This window comes from Cebus imitator, unplaced genomic scaffold (assembly GCF_001604975.1).
Source record: "Cebus imitator isolate Cc_AM_T3 unplaced genomic scaffold, Cebus_imitator-1.0 Scaffold23, whole genome shotgun sequence".
Classification (NCBI taxonomy): Eukaryota; Metazoa; Chordata; class Mammalia; order Primates; family Cebidae; genus Cebus; species Cebus imitator.
Window position 1 is genome coordinate 5447026 of NW_016107338.1, and position 9790 is coordinate 5456815.

Genomic DNA, 9790 nt, shown 5'->3' on the forward strand with positions numbered 1-9790 from the left:
TCTGGTATATTTTAAATATTTCAAGTTTTTAGACAAGTAGTCTTCTTTAAGAAAAGTAAAGGACTGGCCAGGTGCGGTGGCACACACCTGTAATCCCAGCACTTTGGGAGGATGAGGTGGGCCGATCACCTGAGGTGACCAGCCCGGCCAACATGGTGAAACCCTGTCTCTACTAAAAATACAAAAATTATCTGGGTGTGGTGGCGGGCACCTGTAATCCCAGCTACTTGGGAAGTTGAGGCAGGAGAATCACTTGAACCTGGGAGGCAAAGGTTGTAGTGAGCCAAGGCTGTGCCATTGCACTCCAACTTGAGACGAAGCGAGACTCCATCTCAAAAAAAAAGAAAAGTAAAGGACTGGCTTTATTTTCTTCATTCACACTATCAAATTTTGGTATTGTAGCAGCACTAAGAAATTTGTGGTTTGAGTAATGAGGTTCATGACATACAGTAATTTGGTTAGCTGACACAAATTTGAATAATTTGAAGAAGTCAGTTACTTTAGCTAGTGAAAAAGCCTAGCTATCTGCCTAGCAAAAATAAAACTTTTTGGATTTTTCTCAGAATGTTACAGCAAAAGATAAAAGATACGGAAAAATGTGCAAGAAAACAGTGACTTGGAGAACACAGAGTGATAGCGTCTGACTGAAAGAAATTTCAGGAACTGTATTAGATAAGACAGAAGGGGAAATAATCAGTGAAATAATAGGAGAAATTTCTCTTACTTGAAAAATTGAATCTTTCAGTTAAAAGGATTCTGATTGCTATGATTAGATGAAAGAACATCTATGTTTAGTCTCAAAAAAAAAAAAAAAAAAAAGAACCCTAAAAGCCTCCAGACCCAGAAGCTGTTACCTAAAAAAAATAGGAGCCCTCTGACATTGGACTTCACAGCAGCAGTAATTGGTAGAAAGCAATGGAGTACTACAAAGTTCTGTGTTTCTAATCCAGAATTTGATACCAGCCAAATGATAACTCAAGTGTGAGAACAACAACAAAAAAAAGACATTTCCCGAAATTTAAGGACTTGGGAAGGTTAACTTACATAAGTTCTTGAATATGTACGCAGCAAAATGAAATAGGAGTTCAAGAAAGAGGATGAAATGAGACCCCAGAAACGAAATTCCTTATACACCAGTGAAAATCTCAGGATAACAACTATGCCATAGGCCTAGAAAGCGATTGGTTCAAGTTCGAATGAGATGACAGGGTTGTCTGTGAAGAATGTTTTCAAGAAGAAGTAAAAGCCATTATATGAAATATGTGGTGGAATTTTTTAATGTTAAGATAAATTTCAGTGACAGAAAAAAAAAAAAACTGAGGGATGCAGTATGAGATTCTTGGCAGTAAACCACATTAAGCTTTGGAGGAGCCATACGTGTAAGTACGTCTTGAATAATGGAGGCTGAAAGTAAAAGAAGACTTTTAAATATGCATTCGTTTGTGGAATTTTTTTTTTTTTTTTTTTTTAAGGAAAATGGGGTGGGGAGTGGTTTGTGGTACAAAGCTAAAGAAAAATGCTGCTAACATTCAAATGCAACATCACATAGGACCAGTAGATAAAATAAGAGGAAGATCTGGAAAATGTGATGAAATGGGATGGGATTAGACTTAATTTATAGAACAAAGAAATGCTTTAGGAGCCAGATCTTTCGATGTTGTTGAACTAGGCAATATACATTTTAGGTGTTTTTTTTTTTTTTAAAATAGTATGTCTTTAAGCAGGGTTATTAATAACAGTGAGACTACTCAAAGATATGTTTTTATGATGCTATAAATACATTTTTATTAACTTACTGTTTATCTTGATTTGAACCTTTTGAATAAGATGTATCATTGAACTATGCAGTACACATTTTGGTTTAAAAAAAAAACAATGTTTCTTAAGAAGGTTATTGATAACAGTGAGAATACTTGATGGTATATTTGTATGATATTATGAAAACATGCTTTTCATTAACTTACTGCCTATATTTATTTGAACCATAGTGTGGATAAATCAAAAAGAGAAAAAGAATAATACACAGGCCTTCAGCAGGAAAAACGGTAATATACATGTTGAGAGAAGGGTTAGAAAGGACATCTTAGAAATACATGGTCTGATTTTTATCTACCTGGAGTGGGAAGACTCTTACTGTTCTCTTTTCTCCACATTTAGCCCAGAAATGCAGGTTGGGGAAATAGCAATGATGCATAGTATCTCTTAGCCTAAGGCTCGTTGGTGACTCTTCAGATGTAACTAATATAGGAAAAGAAATTACATCAGAAAGTGTTTCAAGAAATCCCAGTCACCCCACTTTGTCATCAAGCTTTATAACATTGAGCAGCTTACCTAACTCTTTGGGTCTGTTTGTGCATCTTGAGTTTTTTGTCTTCTAGGTTTCTTGCAGCTTTTTACATTACATGGCTTTTCTATGCTAGATTTTTCTCGTGAAGCTCACTAAGCTCTGAAAACAATTCTAAGAATGTATTTTTAGTATTGTTGTAAGTGTTTTGTGACATCTTTGGACATCATTCGTTGGGTGAGTTCTAGAGTGTTGGTCATTTTTAGTCATTTTAAAAAAATGTAGGGAGGAAGTCAGTGGTATGTGGTATTTATATTTTGAAGGAGTATTCTAGAAAAGAACACACAATCTCAATATCAGTAATGAAAGCACTGAAATCATTACAGATTCTTATAGATACTAAAAGAATACGAGAATGTTATAAATAATTTTATGCCAATAAATTTCATACCTTAGATGAAACGGACAAATTGCTTGCAAAACAAATTACTAAAACTGACAATAAGAGGAAATAGAAAATCTTAGTAGCCTTTTATCAGTTAATAAAATTGATTTCTTATTTCAAAATCTTTTTTTTTTTTTTTTTTGAGACGGAGTTTCGCTCTTNTTTTTTGAGACGGAGTTTCGCTCTTGTTACCCAGGCTGGAGTGCAATGGCGCGATCTCGGCTCACCGCAACCTCCGCCTCCTGGGTTCAGGCAATTCTGCCTCAGCCTCCTGAGTAGCTGGGATTACAGGCACACGCCACCATACCCAGCTGAATTTTTGTATTTTTAGTAGAGACGAGGTTTCACCACATTGACCAGGATGGTCTCGATCTCTTGACCTCGTGATCCACCCGCCTCGGCCTCCCAAAGTGCTGGGATTACAGGCGTGAGCCACTGTGCCCGGCCTTCAAAATCTTTATACAAAGATAATACTAGGGCCAAACGGCTTTACTGGTAAATTGTCACATTTAATGAAAAAGAAAGAAAGAAACCCAGTCTTATCTAGACTCTTAGAAAGTAGAAGCTAGCATTACCTTGATGGTAATACCAAAGACATTTTAAGAAAATCAATATGGAATATAAACCAGCATTATTTGAGAATATATGTACAAAAAATCATTTAGTATTTGCAAGTCAAATTCAGTGGTATGTAAAAAAGATAGAACACAACCAAGGGGATTTTTATACCAGGAATGTGATTTTAACATTAAAAATTTAATGTAATTTACTATTTTGATAAAATAAAATAAAAAAAAATAAACAAAAACAAGGGCACTTCTTCAGCCTGATAATGGGCATCTATTAAAAAACCTTTGCTTTCTTCATACTCATATCTAATGGTGAAAGGCTAACTGGTTTCCACCTAAGATTGGGGAAAAAAGCAAGGTTTTTCACTCCTGACCACTTCTAATCAACATGGTATTAGAAGTCCTAATTACTACATGGTCAAGAAAAAGACATTGAGATTGGAAAGGAAGGATACATTTTTTTTTTAATTCTCAGATGACGTGGTTTTATATATATAGCAAATGTTAAGTTACCAAAACTGGTAAGTGAATTTGGCAAGTTCATAGGATACAAAGATAATATACCCAAACAATGTAATTTCTGTATAATAGTAAAGAACAATTAAAAATGAAATGGGCTGGGCACAGTGGCTCACACCTGTAATCCCAACACTTTGGGAGGCCAAGGAGGGTGGATCACCTGAGATCAGGAGTTTGAGACCAATCTGGCCAACATGGTGAAACCCCCATCTCTACTAAAAAATGCAGAAATTAGCCAGGCATGGTGGCATGTACCAGTAATCCCAGCTACTCTGGAAGCTGAGGCAGGAGAATCGCTTGAACCTGGGAGGCAGAGGTTGCAGTGAGCCAAGATCATGCCACGGCATTCCAGCCTGGGTGACAGAACAAAACTCCATCTTAAAAAAAAAAAATGAAATAGACAAGTACTCTGTATAATAGTGTAAAATATTCAGGTGTAAGTTTAGTCAAATTATGTGTTAAAATCTGTACACCAAATTACAAAACATTATTGAAACTTTAAAAGACCTAAACAAATGAAGATAAATATAACACACATTTGTAGATTAGAAGACTTGTTACAAAGATGTCAGTTCTACTCAGCCTTATCTATAGCTTCTTCAAGACCTTCCCAATCAAATTCTTAAGATTTTTAAAAAGTTACCAAACTAATGGTTAATTCCATGTGGAAATGCAGAGGTCTTAGAAGAGTTAGAGTTTTAAACAGAACAACGTAAAGGGGCAGCTCCCGGATTTAAAGATTTATTAAAAAACAACACTGTGATATTCGCGTAAGGTACACTAAAAATAAATCAATGAAACAGAATAGAAGGCCCAGACTCCAGACTTATTCACACACACACACACACACACACACACACACACACACACACATTCTCCCCCCAAAAGGTGCCAATTAAGGGGAGCTTTTTCAACAAAACAGCTGTATTTCTGTATGGAATAAAACATCATCTGTCTTTCTACATATACCATATATTTAAAAAGCATAACATGGATCATAGATTTAAACATAAAACAGTGGAATGTCTAAAAGAAAACATGGGAGAAAATCTTCATGACCAAGGATGGCCAGAGACTTTTAATACACACAAAATATGAATCATAAAGAGAAAAAATTGGGTTTCATTAATATTGAAAGGTTTTGCTTTTTAAAGTACACTTATGAGAGAGAGATCCAAGATGGCTGATCACTAGCAGCTCGGGATTGTAGCTCCCAGTGAAAGCGCAGAGAACGAGAGGATGCTACACTTTGAGATGTATTTTTGTTGCTCACGCACCAGGAGATTCCCAGCGGAGGAGTCCTACGGGTCGCCAGCGCCACTCTTGTGGCCGGCGAGGCAGTTTTGCCGCTGCCTTAGTGCGGCAGTTCTTGGTGCAGAGTCAGAAAAGCACCATCAATCTTAATGCCGCTGTTTTGGCCGGCTCAATGGGTTGCTCAGATTTTAGCACCAGGAATCAACAAGTTGGACGTCTACTCAGAAACCCAACTATAAAGACGGTAATTATAAAGACCACAGATGGATAAATCTATAACGAAGGGAAGAAACCATACTAAAAAGGCTGAGAATACCCAAAGTCAGAATGCCTCTCCCTCTACAAGGGATCATAGTTCCTCATCAGCAACGGAACAAGGCCTGATAGAGAAAGACTGTGTTCCATTAACAGAAGCAGGCTTTAAAAGGTGGATGATAAGAAACTTCTGGGAATTAAAAGAACTTGTTCTAACCCAATGCAAAGAAACTAAGAACTTTGAAAAAAGGTTTGACGAAATGTTAACAGGAATACACAATTTAGAGAGGAATATAAGTGAATTAATGGAGCTGAAAAACACAACACAAGAACTTTGCGAAGTATGCACAAGTTTTAACAGCCGAATTGATCAAGCAGAAGAAAAGATATCAGAGGTCAAAGACCAACTTAATGAAATGAAACCAGAAGACAAGATTAGAGAAAAAAGGATAAAAAGGAACGAGCAAAGTCTTCAAGAAATATGGGACTATGTGAAAAGACCTAATCTACATTTGATAGGTGTACCTGAATGTGACGAAGAGAATCAATCCAAGCTGGAAAATACGCTTCAGGATATTATTCAGGAAAAACTTTCCCAACCTAGCAAGGCAGGACAATATTCAACTCCAGGTAATACAGAGAACACCACAAAGATATTCCTCAAGAAGACCAACCTCAAGGCGCATTCGCCAGATTCACCAGGGTTGAAGTGAAAGAGAAGATATTGAGGGCAGCCAGAGAGAAAGGTCAGGTTATCCATAAAGGGAAGCCTATCAGACTCACAGCAGATCTCTCAGCAGAAACCCTACAAGCCAGAAGAGAGTGGGGGCCAATATTCAACATCCTTAAAGAAAAGAACTTTCAACCCAGAATTTCATATCCAGCCAAATTAGTTACAGGCGTGACTCACACCTGTAATCCCAGCACTTTGGGAAGCCAAGTGGGCAGATCACCTGGCGTCAGGAGTTCAAGACCAGATTGGCCAACATTGTGAAACCCTGTCTCTACCAAAAATACAAAAGTCAGCAGGGCGTGATGGCACACGCCTGTAATCCCAGCTACTCCAAAGCTGAGGCATGAGAATTGCTTGAACCCAGGAGGCGGAGGTTGCAGTGAGCCGAGATCACACCACTGCATTCCTGCCTGGGTGACCGAGTGAGACTCCATGTCAAAAAAAAAAAAAAAAAAAAGCATTTTATTACAATTTGAGACTACTTTTGTTGGTGGTGATACCTGCACTATTTCAAGTCTCTCATAATATTGGTAGGGTGCTTTCTTTGCTTTGTTCATTTGAGAGTCAAACTATTCTGTGCAGAATGTAAATATTATACTTCTAGTTGGTACGCAAGACCATTATAAAATTGGAAAATTTTTTGGAGCTCATTTTGAAGGTTTATCTACTGCGCCCCCTGGTGGATTTTACTTCTCTTTGGGGTCACATGAAAATACAGCCATTACCTTTGTAGGAGATGTCTTTATAAAAAAAAAAACTTGTAAAGTTTTTAAGTTAATCTTCATGTTGAAAAACTTCTCAGTAACTTCTGTTGATAACACTAGGAGATTTTTTTCTTGTATTGGTCTTCACAAGAGTTATTCAGTACAAGTTTCTCCATAGATAATTTTGCCATGTCTGATGTCTTTTTTCCAAAATACCTCTAAGAGAGAAATTCTGAGGTCTTGTACTGGAGTAGTATTTTTTAATAGTTTTCATTCTATAATATGGTTCTAAATTTCTTGCTATACAAAAGAGACTGGGGAGTCGTTTCTTAGAAATAATATATATAGTTGGGAGAAGCCTTGAACATATTATGGTTCCAGAAATTTAGGAAGCACTGAAAAAAAAAAAAGATTGTTGAAAAGCCACATAGGAGCCAACCTGAAGATCTGAAGACCAAAGCTGGAACAATTTGACTGACAAAATAAATAATGATAGTATTGGACTTTAATTCAGGTACTAAAATACTCATGAGTCCATGCCCATGGAGAAGGCACTAGTTTTGGTTTTGTATTTTTTTACAGAAGCATCCCAATTAATGTAGAAAGAAAGAGGGGGAAATAAAATTATTAGGCAAATACCACAGTAGTAAATGTGGCAGACAGGATCCACTGGTGGATGCCAAAATTAGGTTAGAGTTTGAGGAGAAAAGAGTATTTGTATAGAGTATTTCCCTGCTCCCACCCCAGGATATTTTTTTAACTACAAAGGAAAAGATAGTAGATTTATAGTGGAGAAACCTGGCAACCACCACCTTGGCCAAGTGACCAAAGTTAACATTACTAGTAATAAGACATACTGATGTCACGAGACCATTGATACAGTCTACTGGAGGACACAATATCATTTCTGTGGTATTCTTACCCCAAATGCCTAAGTGCATTCTAATCATGAGAAAACAGGAAGCTCAAATTCAGGAAAGTTTTACAAAATACTGGATTAAAAGTTTCAAGGTCATGAAAGACAGTTAATCAAGAGTTATCACAAATTGGAGCGAAGACATAGGAGAAAGTACAAAAAGGTTACAAAGATTCCTGAATATTCCTCAGCCAACTTCCCTTAATGTTAGCATCTCACATAATTATAGTACAGTTATCAACATCAAGAAATTAACATTGGCTAAAGAATATTAAACCACATACGTGAGTGAAAAAAGTGATGAACCTTACAAAGTGTTCTTTTTCTTTTCTAGGATTCTCTCCTGGATCCCACATTACATTTAGTTGTTTCTTTCAAAATATTGTTGTTAGAATTTAGAGAGACTTGCTTTATTTCATTTTAAATCACTTGGTGTATTAATAGGTAATAAGTTATTTATAAGTAGCTAGTAAAAGTGTTTCCTGATGAAGCAGTAGTCTTGGTGCTGTTTTCTACTACACAATTATTGGGAATTGGCTAAAATTTGAGGAAAGTTTTATTTTTCTACCAATCTGTTTATTTCATTTCCTTTTCATTCCAAAAAACTTTAGCATCACCTAAAACAGTTTACACCTTTAAGTTGTTTTTACTTTTAATCCCAACAGTTGAATAGCAGCTTGGTGTGTATGTATTAATAGGAATGCTTTCAGAACCAGAAGACGGTGATGTCTTCTTTACTATTTTGAAGTTTCTTATATTCCTTTTTTCTAAACGAGAGAAATATATAAATGTAATAAAGGGAGATGATGTATGTTTCATCATCCGAAAGGATGATGAATGAATAGGTAACCTTTCATTTCTGTTAGTATTATATTGCTGCAGTATTAATATGTCCAGTTGAAAATATTAAAGTTTTGTGTAGCAACATGAGCCCTCTAAAAGCAAGTTCTTAATACTTTTATATGGTAACTAATGTTATAAGATTTTTGAAGTCACTTGTTAAGATGAGTTACCATCTAAATTTCACATTTATCCTTGAGAACTGTCAGAATGCATGATCAAGGTAAAGTCTCAACAGTAATTTGTTTTCTGTATAAACAGTCCACCAGTTCCTTATTAGTAACTTTTTATACCTTGTAAACTCTGACTAAAATACCTAAGTTTTTGCCACCTTGCTTAAATTTTAGCTAACAGTGTATGACTTGAAAAGATTATTTTAATATTTTGTCTAATATAATTTCAATTGAATGTGTAGGCATTTTCAACTGTTAAGGCATTCCTCCCAAAGTTGTTTTTCCAAAAAGTAGAAAAATAACATGAATTTCAACCTGGCAAAACATATGAAAAAGAGTATCTCTGAGTCACAAGATGAGTCAAGAGGGTGAGGTTTGTTTGTTTTTGTCCATCTCTTTTAAGGGAATTTGATCCTAAGCAATAGGAAACAAAATATATTTAATGAAAGGTGGCACCGAAAGTTGGAATTTGTTCTTCAGTATTTAACAGGTGCTACGTGCTGATCTTCTATGAATATACTGAAACTAAATTTAATGGTGCTAGCAGGATGGGTTTGATCTATGTTTGGAGATCTGTTCCTAATTTGTAGGTGATTGCTAATGCTAATATTTCAAGAATTAAAACTCTGTTTCATGCTCTAATATTCTACTGCAACACAGCAACACTGCTGGCAAGTGGAAGTATTGAAATAACTGCTTCTCCGGTGACAGTAATGACCAAATAAATCATTTTGTTTGATACCTAAAATAACTATTTTTGCCATTTGTTTCTGAAAGCTAACTTCCTTAGATTTTGGCTTTAAAATTTTTTTATGGCGTTGCTTTCCAAGCTAGCCATTTAAAAATATTCTGGATATTTAGGTATGGATTCCTCTAGTTGCTCAGCCTCAACTAGATAGTGAATACTGAGTATTTATTCTGTCTGACTCATCATTGTAATCCTAGTTGAAAGGAGGGAAGGGAGAGAGTGTAAATTAGTTCAACCATTGTGGAAGGCAGTGTGGCGATTCCTCAAGGACCTAGAAATAGAAATTCCATTTGACCCAGCAATCCCATTACTGGGTATATATCCAAAGGATTACAAATCGTTCTACTATA

At 36.0% G+C, this 9790-nt stretch overlaps 1 protein-coding gene across 1 annotated transcript in view; it reads left to right on the forward strand.

Moving 5' to 3' along the window:
- The window catches only part of PPP3R1 (protein phosphatase 3 regulatory subunit B, alpha), a 73429-nt gene that overhangs the window by 48498 nt on the left and 15141 nt on the right, over window positions 1-9790 (forward strand). The gene's annotated exons all lie outside the window — the stretch shown is intronic.